Raw genomic sequence first — 14,430 nt, 5'->3', positions numbered from 1 at the left:
AAAATAAAACTTCAGCCGCTAGGATTATCGTTATTGAATCCTTCTGCTAAATAAGTAGCAAAATACTTACGTTTATCTTTAATACATCACTGTTTGATGCCGACTTACCGAGACACTTTAAAGGAACGATTAAAAAACAATCTACGTGTGTAACCTTCAGAAACCAGCAGCTTTCCAACTATAGTTCAATGTTGATAACGCCAAGTGCTGCAAGCTGCTCGAATCTTTAATTCAGAAATGTATCCCTAGTTTTCTGGATCAGTATCTTATAGTGAATTGTACCCAGTTCGGTTTCATAAGTGCTACGCATCTACAGACCAAACTCGCCTTAATGGCAGCAAACCACGTCCATAATGGGATTTGTCCACAGTAACTAGACAAAAATGCATGCATTTTCCCAGTTTTGACCTGAGAATGGTGTTCATGAGGGGTATCCAAATTAACGGGGTGCACATTAACAAGATATGACAGTACCTCATGAAATAAGCTCTTACAAAATCTTGAAGCTATCATAAAAGTAGTAAAATTCACAGCATGGCTAAATATGTTTATTAAGACAGCAGGTCGTTTGTGTGGGGTCTTTCTTTCAAACAAGTGGAACATCACATTCCGGTATACCCCGAAAGTATGGTGTTACCGACTGCTTTTACTCTTCTTTATGAACATTATATACTAGAATTTGAATATTAACATCAAATTGTTTGAAGATTGTGTACACTATGGAGTACTATGACGATTTATCTCAAGTACGTTTTATTCTTTCTGCCATCGCATGGATTTCTACCAACACAAGTCACTTTCATTCGCTATGTTGCTTAACATTATGAGGTTTTTGGTTCACTTCACTATGTTGTTTAAACTGTCAGGCATATTACCTGGGAAGCTTGTGGCGAATTCTACAGGGCGTTTGGGATCGCGCCGGGATCATTACACCAGATCCGTGATGGAGCACGCGATGCGAACGGAATCGCTCCGCGTTCGGATCCCCAGTGGAACATGACCACACCTCCGGGTTCGGCGAATGCCTTCAGGTCATTCACCGTCTCTGGAATCCCCTTCACGCAGTCCCGGATCTCGAAGCACATGTTTTCGCAATCGTGGCGCAAACCACACATGTTTCACGCACGAGCGGACTTAATCATTATATGAAAAATGCGTGTCGCTAAGCGATTTGCATCGGCGTAGCCCCCTTGCCTCTTCATCGCGTTGTGACCGAGGAGTTCCTCAGGCAGCCTCAGGCAGGGCCAGGCGAGGACAGGGATCGCAAACTGACTCCAGGCAGGAACACCAGGAGACGGGAGGGTCTCTCACGAATAACTCTCGCCTGCGTGCTCGAGGTGATGAGTGGGGGCGGGGCCTGGACCTCACGTCGGTTATCCGTTCGGCCATCATTGGCTGCCAACCGCGGGAGCACCTACAGCGACCCCATAAAGAGAGAAAACGAGGGGTCCCAAAAGGTGCTCTCGGACGATGTAGATACTTCTGTATGTCGGTAATAAACAGAGTTAATCGTGAAAGACCTCCCGTCTCCTGATGTTCCTGCCTGGAGTCAGTTTGCGATCCCTGTCGTCGCCTGGCACTGCCTGAGGCTGCCTGGGGAACTCCTCGGACAGAACAATCAGAACACTCGAGTTCGGCAGCGGTAGGAATGCTTTGCCATTCCTACACGTAAGCATTTTTTGCAGTATCTTCATTTATTTATTTATTTTGCGTTGTGCTACCCTCCACGGCGGCGGACCTATTGGCGCTCACAGGTAACACAGGCTCAGGTTCTGCCGCGCCTTACCTCCTATATCATGCTGCCGCCAAGGTTGTAGGCTGATCTGTTTGAAAAGTGGCTCCGGTTGCTTCCTTTACGTCACGTAGAAAGAGGCGCTGCACGCCGACTGTTGAAACAGGCACTGCAAAGCATGTTTCAGATTGGCCCCTCTCGATCGCTCCGCCCTATGGGTATTTTCTTGTCGGTTGTACGAAAATGTATTAGGAATTTTCTCTTCAAAACTTCCGTACACCTCTGTACTGCCAGTTTTTTTTTCCCTGACCACCCCGTAGCATTTTTACGCTTTTTAATATTAAGGATATTGTGAGGATTGGGTATGTGCACGCTCCATTTATGGCAACCGCGTTAGCGTCAATTTGGCCATATTTCTAGCTTTATAACTTCAAAGCCACACAAATACTGCATTATGTTTTTGCAGTTTATGTTAGTACATATTAAAACATTAATTTCGGAGAGTTTAAAGAATATTAAAGATGGCCTATCATTTCAAAGACTTTCAAAATAATGCATATTTTGTTAAATGGCCATATTGTGAGCAATTCTTGTAAATTTCTCCAGCTAACCAGGACAACGATATTACCGGGTGTGCAGCTGACCAAGCGCGCAGCGCGCTCGTGGCCTAGCGGTTATCGCGCTTGCAAAGCCTTCCACGCGAAAAGCCAAAGGTTAGATGCCTGGCCGCGGGTGCACATTTTTGTTCACGCTGTGACGCGATGTTCTGGTCAATTCGAGAATTGTGATGCTGGGTCGAGGTTAGAAAGTTCTACGTGCCGAACCTTCTACGCCGATTGTTCCAAAAGCTCACGCGTGTACAAAAGGGACTCCGCGTGGCAAGCCGCAATCAGTGTTACGCTAGCACCGTGATTCTGCCTCTTCGCCGACATCGTGGCTCACCTGCTCTTTTAACCCTTTGTTTTGGGCACAAGTTCGCCCCATTAAACTTTTCTCCTTCCTATTTTTTTTTTGTGACCACCCGTGAGAATATTTCATTCACAGATGAACTATATACAGAGAAACACACTGGCAAAGTTTGAAGACCTTAGCTTTTAAAGATATGAAGAAAACAAATCTTTAATCCAGAGCGTTATTGCGAATGTGCCGTATTTCCGATTTTGTTTCTCAAAACAGCGACCCTAATAGTCGGTGATTATTACTTTTTGTCAATAATTCCTATGCATAATTTGTCAGTAGATATTTCTAAACCCGCAGCCAGAACGGTTTCTGGGGGGAAGTTATCCGAACTGCCAACATCGCGCGATATGCAAAACGTGCACGAGACGGTGCTTACACTTTTTTTTTTTTTTTTACAAAGACAATTTATTTTTTTTTTACAAAGACTTTTTTTTTAGAACGAGGATTGGTTTTGTTTTTCTGGGCATGGAGCCAGCAAAATATTTTTGTCAAAATTAAAAATGGCGACCGGACTTGGTTCTTCGATCTTATCTGAAAACAGTCTGCAGTGTATCGGTAAATGCAAGCCATGTTAATTTTTTTAGTGATTGTGCTTGTTCGTGACATTTTTATATGTTTAACTCTGATAAACCAATTAGCCCAACAACGCACCTTATTATATTGGTTTTCAGTTTCTTGTGGAGAGATGTTTTCAGACTGCAAGGCTTGACATTGTATACCTGATGGGGAAAACAGCTCAGAAAACACGGACTACGAAGAGGAACAAACACGACAGGACAATGCTGTACTCGCAACTGAAGAACTTTAATACAGGAAACACAAACAGAAAAATATATGCACAGTATCTTAGAAGATTCCACGCAAACAAGGGACCACTCTCACCAACCGCGAAGCGTGTCAATAAACTACCCGTTCACACTGACTCATTTTTTTGACGCAGGAAGGAAATCTCTTTGGCTGACAGCGCCAATGACGGTTCACTAACACATGAATGACCATGACACGAAATGTGGAAGGCCTCAGTGATCTCTCTCGTAACCCATCCTTGTGCGCGCCCAAAACGGTGACTCTGCCAAAGTCAGGCCGACAATTGCACTCTCTGCAATGAATGGGCGAAAGCCCCCCAACCGTGGCTCCGAGCGGATATTTAATGTTCTCGTAATCTATCATTCAGACCTCTTCCTGTTGGCCCCACGTAGCACCTGTTACATGACAAAGGTATCTTATATACCACACACGAAACACAAGTGACGAAAGGCTTTCTGTGCGTCTTGGGGCACTTCGCGATGGAACGACCATCCACCCCACACCAGTCCTGGATCATATCTGGCCTATTTTTGGGGCGCCGAAAACACTAACGGTACTCCTTATCTGCCACCTACTTGTTTCAGGTTATGGGAAACGCGGTGGAGGTGGGGGACCACTACCACACACATCTTTTACCTTTCCGGCCTCGTCTTCTCCACCCCCTCACCTTTCTTAAGAAATGAGCTGGCTACTTCCGCCAAGAGTGTCAACTTTAACCCCGACTCCTTTAATCTACCAATTTGTTTTCTAAAACCTTCGGTCATTTTGTGCGAACATGATATTTTGAGGGCCGACCAAAGGCATGACACAGCTATGGACCTTTTAACCACCTTCGAGTGGGGAGATATAAAATCTAGTATCGTATTGTATGAGGGAGCAGAAGAAGACGATACGCGGCGTTTCGTTTTAGACGCATTTGAGAAGTGTGGTGGGGGCAAGAGGTTTACGTGAGAAGAGCCAAAGGAAGGGGCTCTGCAGTTCCTTGATTTGACGATGCACCCGGGTGATAAGACTAGATATGTTGGTCGTTTTGCCCGCGCTCCAAAAAGGCGATACTACATTTTAAACCTTGCCACTCTAAGGTGGTTAAAGTGACACTGACAGGGTATTTATGCTCGCCGAGGGTTTTAGTTGTACGTGACATATGAAAGCCCAACTACTCAGAACAAAATTTGCGGCTCGAAATTCGGTTTCTTTCCGCCCGAGAACAGCCGATCGAGAACTGGCTTGTTTGAGTCGCGCTCACTCTCTTTTCCCTGGTCACGGGCCCTTTTCTAAGGTTTCGACGTGACCACCAAATTTAATCAAAGTCGTGGGTCATTGAAGGCACACAGTTAATATTAAACATAGAAAAACATATGAAACCCATTTTTTTGTGGCTTCCAAAAAGCTGAAAATACGTTGATTGAAGAAAAAGGTAGCACAGACAATCGGAAGCATTCTGTGCGTTCACTGCATAATTCTCAACATGGCGTCGTTTCGCGTATCGTGAGACTAGCGGATGGCAGCGGACGACGGGCGTTAAACTTCTACTTCAGAACTGTCGTTCACGGTACCGGCGAATTCTATCTTCCTTCGGAAAAGAAATTTTGGACCGATCAAAAGAACTGATATTCATCCCGTATGACACGCACGACCAGCAAGCCGATTGCACGAAGACGTGGCCGAGCCGTCGTTCCTTCTCGTGGCTGAAGAAATCGCTCGCTCAAATGTCGAGCACGAAGTGCGTACTTCGAGTTGAATACGCACGCGTACGGTTTCTTTACGAGGTGCAAATGTGGCCTATGCATGATGCTGCCCGACTTCAAGCCGGGAGTGCGTGCATTGAAGGGAAATCGGCAGCAAACTTCCGACATACAGTCTACCGCTGCATTACTATGGATTATAGAGTTCCTTCAGTAGGTCAGTGGAAAGACGTCCGCTTCATACGCAGGGGGTACGGGCTTAATCCATGGTGCGGGACTACTTTTTTTTTGTCATGTCTTTTGAGATGTTTACATTTCTTTCTTTACAATCATCACTGAAAAAAAATGTTTGTGGACGATACGTTACTGAACTAAATGGTATGGGATTCCATTTTTGACACCAGCGAACTCAATGTAGTCACTTTCCACAAAATGCAAGGACCATATAAATCGAGTAACGTCCGCTTTCCGAGCTTCGCGTAACTGTTCCGCAGAAATTCCAGCCAGCCATTGATCCCGACCCGTTGATCTTTCAAAAACTTGTGAACTCTGCCGCACAATGCCACTTTGAGATACAGGATATGTGAGGCAACTCTTCGCGCAACATCATGGGAATACTGTTTTCGGAGCCGATCAAGGGAATTCACCACGGCACTCGGGCACTCACTACTAATTCTTAACACTTAAATGTACAAAACAACTCATCTTGAAGTACAGAACAGCGGGCGGAACAAACATAACTGCAAAGTAATCGCACGGCGGACGAACGCGTTTCGTCTGCTACGTGCGGAGAAAAAAAAAACCGCATGGTCGGGTGTAGCCACGATACTTCCGCCATTCACTCTATCCTCTCTACTTCTCCGTGCGGTGCGGGAGTTTCGGTTTCAGTTTCGAGCAGTTGCGTTTTCTGGCTTTATTAAGAAAACACGTGACTAGGTAGCAAAATATTACTTGGGTAGCATTCCCACACCGTAATGAATCGCCAGACAAAGAAGTAAAAAAAAATTGGGGGAGGGGGGGGGGGGGGGGGGGTGGTGTCCCTTAAGAGGTCCTAGCGGTGTCATGCCTTGGGTCGGCCCTCAAAAAATCATGTTCCCACAAGGTGACCAAAGGTTATAGAAAACAAATTGGTAGATTGAAGGAGTCGGGGTTCCCGTTGACACTCTTGGCGGAAGTAGCCAGTTCACTTCTTAAGAAAGCTAAAGGGGTTGAGAGGACGAGGCCGGAAAGGGAAAAGAAGCGTGTGGTAGTAGTCTCCTACCTCCACCGCGTTTCCCATAACCTGAAACAAGTAGATGGCAGATATGGAATACCGGTAGTGTTTTCGGCGCCCCAGAAAATAGGACATATATGTTCCAGGATTGATGCGGGGGTAGTTGGTTGTTCAAGCGCGAAGTGCACCAAGGCGCAAAAAAAAAAAAAAAAAAAAAATACTTTTTTTGTTTGTGTTTTGTGTGTGGTATATAAGATACCTTTGTCATGTAACAGGTGCTACGTGGGGCTAACAGGAAGATGTCTGAATGATAGATTACGAGAACATTCATATTCGCTCGGAACCACGGTTGGGGGGCTTTTGCCCATTCATTGCAGACAGTGCAAATGTCCGAATGACTTTGGCAGAGTCACCGTTCTGGGCGCGCACAAGGATAGGGTGACGAGAGAGATCATTGAGGCCTTCCACATTTCGTGTCATGGTCATTCATGTTTTAGTGAACCGTCATTGGCGCTCTCAGCCCAAGAGATTTCTTTCCTGTGGCAAAAAATGAGTCATATTGTGAACGGGTAGTTTATTGACACGCTTCACGGTTGGTGAGAGTGGTCCCTTGTTTGTGCGTATTCTTCTAAGATACTGTGCATATTTTTTCTGTCTTTGTTTCCTTTATTAAAATTCTTCAGTTTCGAGTAAGTATTGTCCTGTCGTGTTTTCCTCTTCGTAGTCCGTGTTTTCAGAGCTGTTTTCCCCATCATGTATAACGTCAACCAACTGGCCCAGTTCACCACCTTATTACTATACATAGTACATCTTTACTAGTTCATCTGGTACAATGTTAAATGGACGTTATGGCTCATCCGCCACATCTGGAAGAGAAACTAACAAAATTAACATTGCAACCTTGGTATGCTTCAATATTTTGAAAGTGCAACCTTTGCCAGAAATACGGGCAAATATATTACTTCATTACACAAATCCCCAGCAGCATCTTTCTTCTTCTTTTTTAATGCTTATTGCTTTCCTATTTAAATGACTACAAAGTGTCTAACGTGCAGTGCAGTCGGAAAGGTGACTCATAATCATTTTTCATTGCATAGTGTGTTTTCTGGCAAGATGTAAACAATTACAGCAGCACAGCTCTCCGTGGAGTCAGCATTAAAAAGAGTATCACAAACAAGCGATTGCCCAACTGGAGAAAAGGTAACACAACAAAAAAGAAGCACGCAAAAAAAAAAGGTTGGGCCCGTTTGGCTTTAGGTCTATAGACTCCACTACCCTCACTCCCATTTTCTTTGCGGCACCACAGCACCGCGTATGGCTATTGACCCAGTCCATCTGTCGGCCACCTGTGCTAACTTTTTAATGCCGAGTGTATGTCTGCACCATATGAACACGAAAAGTACCCCTCGGGCTTAAATGATAGGACGGCTGAAGAGGCTACACAAATTCTATACTTCGTCCCACCTTATGACGCACAAAAGCGAACGCCACAAGCCACTAGAGCGAATTCATGGCTCGCAGTGTGTTACGTGATCTACCGGGTGGGCGGAGCGACGTGGGAAGCATGGAGTCACCTGGTACGCACGGGGCGTCTACTGACTATGATAACTTCTAGCATCCGTTGCAGGTCCATAGTACGGCAAAACGGAGCATAAAGAGGTTGGAGAACATTGAATGAGGCCAAGACAGTGTCAATATGCGGTGGTGCATACCGATCCCACTTGCCACTGGCACTGGGCCCGGGCATAATGTTTGGCCGCGAGACAAATTTATCGGTTCGGGACCGGTCTTGACGCGAGGAAAGCCTTTACACTCTACTGCAGCTAACCAGAACACACGGGAAAATCGTATCTGCTGAGATGACAACCTTGCCGAGTCGCCAGAATCGTAGACTGGTGCAAATGGCGGTGTCTTGTTGTGTCGGCAAAAATAGGCATCGATACTAAATCATCCAGCCCATTTCGAAAAGCATCTCATCCAGAAAGGCAGTGTATGTATACAATACATATATGGAGAATAAAATCAGTGCAGAGTTAGGCATGAGCAGAACGTACACACTGTATTGCGTTTTGTCCCCCCCCCCCCCCCCTCCCCCCGGTTGGTTTATTCCTGCACTCTTAAACGATAGTTCCAAGAGTATGTTGGCCATTTTCTTGGCACTGGGGGCTGTAAGCAAATATAGATATAGCTAATATAGATTGCAATGAGAATCCTACAAGATACGCTGTCATTGGACACCTGTCGCCTTTCCTCCTGTACTATAGACAGTTCTAACGCACCCTTCACACATATTTTCTTTGTTAGTGAAGCACATACGACTCAGCACAAATATATTAACTATGCGTGCGAGCAGGAAGTACCTTCATAATTGTGGAAGTAGAATGCTGCAGCGCCACGTCTCGTCGTATCCTCGACAGACCGGAGCCACGTGACTGGCGTTGTTTTTTTTCTGTTGAGTAAATCTGGTCGGCGGCGAGAGCATTCTCAGCAAATGTGAATGTGCCATTAGGCAACAACAATGTCCCCTTCAAACCTTTGTAAACTGCTTACTAAAATATATATATATACCTCATCCAAATGTTACCATACCTTTTGTTTTAACCTGGAGGCGTTTTCCGAGAATATTTTACTTGGATGCAGCAAAGAAAGCGCTGCTTTCACGACCCTTACGTCAAGTAACCCCACTCCAGTGCTCCAGTGTGACGATCAATGTAAGTTTAAACATCTCTGTAAAAAAAAAAAAAAAAAAAGCTTACTTAGAAAAACAAACTTAATTGACACCAAACAAAGCGGGGTGGTTTTATTTGAAATCGAACACGCTTCTCGGGGTGGGTCTTTCGATTTTAAAGATATATATATGTAATTTCCCCATTTCTGCGAAGAACAAAACCGCTTTTCAACTTTTTTTTTTATGTTTCGCTTCAGAAAAGAAAATATTAAGTGGAGCAGGGTCAAAATCTGTCTTTAACTCCGTGATTTTTTTACCCAGTTCTGTGCTCTGGTATGAATGTGGGAACCATACAAAACTCGCAGTATTTTTTTTGTGCTTGTATGTAATTCCGACTATATTTTTCGTTTAAAGAAAAATACATTTCTGTTTTTGTTCACCGAGGAAAGGAAGTCCAACATTGCCTCTTAAACAATCCTGTGGCATCTTCAGAGCCTTGTAAGTTGTAACTCACGAGTTATTATAATTGTCACTTACCAAATACTGTGCGGGTGTAATCCTATACATGGGCTATCGAAGGGCATAGGCTTAGTTTATTTTATTTTCTCGGAATGTTTTATATCAAAATTTGAAACATCCTCGAAAATGTGATTAACCGATATTTTGAACCCACTTTAATGAAAAACGCCATCTTCTATTTCGTTCAATTTTTTTATTATTGCTGCCGATCATATAAACTTTCAATTGGCTTAATGCAATTTTCCCTTTTTTTAATCTTTTTTAGAAGTGATCGAAATTGCTCCCACGTTCTCGGAACGGCCTAACACAGTTTCCGCAGGTCGGCTCTTCTGCAAAAACTATACAGCTTATTTTTGTGTTAAAATGCCGCGGGTAAATTTATTTCGATTGAGAACACTCGTGCTTGGCTACATATTGTATTTTCTTAATGTTCTAATGATGGCATCTGACATTCCTTAGTCCGATCGTGAGCGGTACAGCGTCTGTTCTATTGTCCAATGTGTAGTCAGGCACAAAGGGCGGAGAAAACGGGGCGAGCTCTTTATGTAGCAAGACCGGGGTGCTATTCACAGCTTGTAAGGCTTAAAGCACCTCGCCACAGCACGCAATTTTCGTTCGTAGGACGGCTCCTTGATACGGACGTCAAAGGGTTTCGTTGAAAAAAATTAAAAAAATCACAAGAACTAGGGTGGCAAGACATCCCGTTTGGGCTTGAACAGTCCCGATTTTAAGGTCTACTTCTGCCGTCCCGTCTTTTTGTCCCAATAAAGAATCATGTCCCGTTTTTGGGAGATGATTCTTTATTTATTTTTCATATAAGTGCGCAAACTTTTACAACCGAGTCTTGTAGGATAAAGTCCGGCTTTCTAAACTCAGTCGTCGGTAAAACACGCCCACACCAACGAAGAACCCGAAGCAGGACGTCGCAAATGAGTGCATGCAACTGAACTGTGAGTGCGACTGTTCCCTAGGCCCTAATGCTAATACAGTATGATAACGTTATAAAATAGGAGCAGTTGTTCCATTTAATCCAGTCAGCGATGCTTCTGTCACTTAGAACGGGCAGACATAAAATTAAATTGTTGTTGGCCTTCCTGGCTGCCTTGCGAGTTCGAACCAATGTCCAGATGGCACATTCGCTATAATCAGATTTAAAAAGGTTTAATTCCAGTGAGCTCGGTTGCAGCAGTTCCCGCCACAAGGAGGACATGACCGCACCGCTCATGTTCTTTGCAGATTCACACATGCCACAATTGTATGCCTGGTACACGTGTCAAAGTTTTCCACCCGTCCGTATACGAAACTGCTCGACGGCTGCAACAGGCAGTGACACGTTCTTCAGCGTGTCTGTCAGCTGAGCAATCACTTCAGGTGCGGAATGGATGAGGTCGGTGTTTCCTGACCTCAAGTTGTGCAGAGAAGCGTGATGCTTGATGACCCCACCCACTCCGTCACAAGCGTTCTTCCCATGCCCTGTGGCAGAGAACAGCCATTTGGCGGATATATAGTTGGCACGGCACACCTCATACAACTGAAACCTGTTCTTAAAATGGCTCGCTGCACCACCGCTAACGTACGTTACGTGCGTGTAGACGGGCGATGTTTCCTCCAAGAGCTCGTGCACTTTTCCTATGGCATGAAAGGCATGCGCTGAATCATGATGCAAGTCATCGCTAGTAACGGAAAACTCTTAGTTGACTTTCTTGTCGTGACGACACAGGTAAAGATAGAAACTTGCTTTTTGTGCCAATGGTAGAACTGTGCTTCATTCGGGAGGAGAACTGTCCAATTCTCTGCAAAATCAAAATGCAGAACAATGCTTGCTCTCTGTTCAGTTTCCTTCGACTCAGTGGCTTGAGTGCGACGTACATAATCATGGAAAATCCATTTGGTCACTTATTTGCCGAGCTCTTTCATAAAGGTGGTTGGGGACACTGTCTTTTTCATTAGGTAGCCACGTTTCCCCAAAGCAAATGTGACCTCATTTTCGATGTCACTCCCAAACTATCCACGGTAACGCCGTCACCCATTAGGCAGCGCTCACTTTGACCCAAGAAACATTTTGTGAACGGCGAGCTGCAAAGGAAAGCGCTTTCAGGCTTTCTATTGGTTTCTCGCTACCCATTGTGTTTTCGAGTGCGGAAACACACATGTTGGTATTGGCGCGATAGGTGCAGACGCATACTTCTTGTTGAGGGGCGTGCAGTACCCATTTTGTGCGCAAAGTGTAGAACTTTGACAAACCAATTGAACTGCGAGGTTCTGAACGTGTCATAAATCTCTTCGAGACATACTCTCTCTTGCTCTGCCGCGAGCATCCCAGTTCATCTCTTGTGAAGTAATCCAGTGCAACCTGCACATGTGACCAGCTCAATCTTGACCTCAAGTAGAGATCCGAAACTGACTACACCCCGTTCTTCTCGCGACAATTTAGAGACTTCCCTACCATGTATTTTGTGACAGCTGGAACTGCCTCCTGAAGTCGTTTCTTAGGTAGTTCAGGTGGAAGGAAGGTTAAGAGACGAAGACGCTCTTGGTAGGATGTTGAAGCCTCATGAGCTTGTTTAAAATTCCTTAGCCAACCAGTGCATACGCCAAATTCCTCCTCTGTCTGTCCAGGGGTACTGGTGCTTCCATAGGCGATACTTAAACTTGAGCGTATTTTTGACAACACTTCCTTTTCAATCCCCGCCTGTTTTCTCTCTCCACAAGATTTCTTGAACCGTTTCCGAATGGAAGATGTTGGCTTCAACGGAGAAACTTTGGAAAGTTTGACGTACCTGGTGAGGTCACTCACTGCTTCTTCTTCCTGAAGAAATGTCTTGTCGGTTTCTTCAAGTGTGCTTGCAGATGAGGACATTATCTCTCCTTCGTGAAGATATGTCTCGTTCGTTTCTTCAGGTGTGCCGGCAGATGAAGATAGGAGCGCCTTAAGGTATAAAAACCAGACAAATTAAAAATGTTGAGTGGACCTGCTGGTTCGATATCTCGTAGAATCACACTGAAGCGTTGTGCTTTTCGACTCACCGCAGAAAGAAATCAATACATTCAGGAAGCACTAAAAAGGAGAATGGGCCTCAGTAAGTGCTCGCAAAGGATTACGCTCCTCAAATATGTGGTGCACACTTCGCGAGTAAGGCCCGGGCGGAACCTAAGGTGACATTAGCACGAGGTGTACAGTCTTCGGAAATATAAAAGAGACATCCGCCGATGCTGTTTATGCCGCTGTACAAAGTCTACCGTGACAGGGCGCGCTTCATTTTGAAGGAGAAAATAGTCAAATATTTATTTCTTCCCCAACCAAAGCAATGTGTGCATGGCCAAAGCGAATCTACCGTAGCCACCTAAAATAAAATCGTTAGGTGCATGTTGGAATCGTCGCTCCTTGGCGTTCAGAGATATCGATCAGTCTTTGAACAAAAGCCAACACTTTTATTTTAACTCCACACACTCGCTCAAAAAGAAGGACCACCGTCTCCGGTTTAACGCTCGCTTCCTTTGGTTCCGGCTTTCGTACTGTCCGTCTCGACTTTCCACCCGCTTGATCTTCTCGGCAGTATCCAAGGCTGCATCCGACCGCTGCTGCACCGAAATTTCAGCTCGCCCCCGTGCTCCCTCGTCTTCGCAGTAGCAGGCCGATGCCGTTGTCGAAAAGTTCAAACATTGCATATTGTGTTGCCCATGAACTGGACTATTTAAAGCACAGAAACATATTGTTTTACAAGTGCATCCTAAATATATCAGCCTTAATTACCACAAGTCACTATTTAACGTCAATTGGTGTTTGTGTTCTGTAAAACATTGTCTCCGCTTCATGTAAACGCAGTCTGTATTCCCTCTTTTTTTCTGTAAACTTCTTTTCCTTCCTTAAAGAGGGGCATGTGATATTACATACTTTTAATATGCACACTGAAAATAAAGAACAGGCACTTACATGGTTATTTGATCGCACGCGACAAGACACATCATGGATTTGCGGCCTGTGCCGGGTGCTTCCCGGCTGTAACGAAGCTAGCTTATAGCGCGAGGGGCCTGGCGCGCTGTACGTGCCTTACAAGCTGTGTACATCACAAACAGATATATGACCCCGGTCTGGCTATATGAAGAGCTCGTTCCGTTTCCTCCGCCCTTTGTGCCCTGGCCGTATAAAGGAACAACCGCTGCACCGCTAACGATCGGACTAAGGAATGTCAGACGCCATCATTACAAAGTTAAGGAAATTCAATATGTAGCCAAGCCCAAGTGTTCTCAATCACAATAAATTTTCCCGCTGCATTTTAACACAAAAATAAGCCCTATATTCTTTGCAACGAAGCCGACCTGCGGAAACTGCGTTTTGCAGTTCCGAGAACATGGGAGCGATTTCGATCATTTCTAGGGAAAATACAACAAAAAAGTGGAAAATCACAAAAATGCAATGGGAATTTCATGTGATCGGAAGCAATAATAAAAAACTGGATGAAATAAAAAAAAATGATGTTTTTCAATAAAGTGGGTTCAAAATATCGGTTAATCTCCTTTTCGACGATGTTTAAAATTTTTGCATAAAACATTCCGTGAAAATAAAATAAACACGCCTATGCCCATCGATAGCCCATGTATAGGAAGGAATACACCCGCATAAGTATTTGGTAAGTGACAATTATAATAACTCGTGAGTTACAACTTACAAGGCTGTGAAGATGCCACCGGATTGTCAAAGAGACGATGTTTGGCCTTTTTTACCTCACTAAACAAAAATGCAAAAGTATTTTTTAAACGACAAAATCGTCGAAATAACATACAAGCACACAAATAATTACTGTGAGTCTTGTATAATGTCCGTATTCATACCAGAGTACAAAAC

This window comes from Ixodes scapularis, unplaced genomic scaffold, assembly GCF_016920785.2.
Source record: "Ixodes scapularis isolate PalLabHiFi unplaced genomic scaffold, ASM1692078v2 PGA_scaffold1__304_contigs__length_218370807, whole genome shotgun sequence".
In the NCBI taxonomy this organism is placed as follows: domain Eukaryota; kingdom Metazoa; phylum Arthropoda; class Arachnida; order Ixodida; family Ixodidae; genus Ixodes; species Ixodes scapularis.
Note: the sequence above shows the minus strand (reverse complement) of the source record.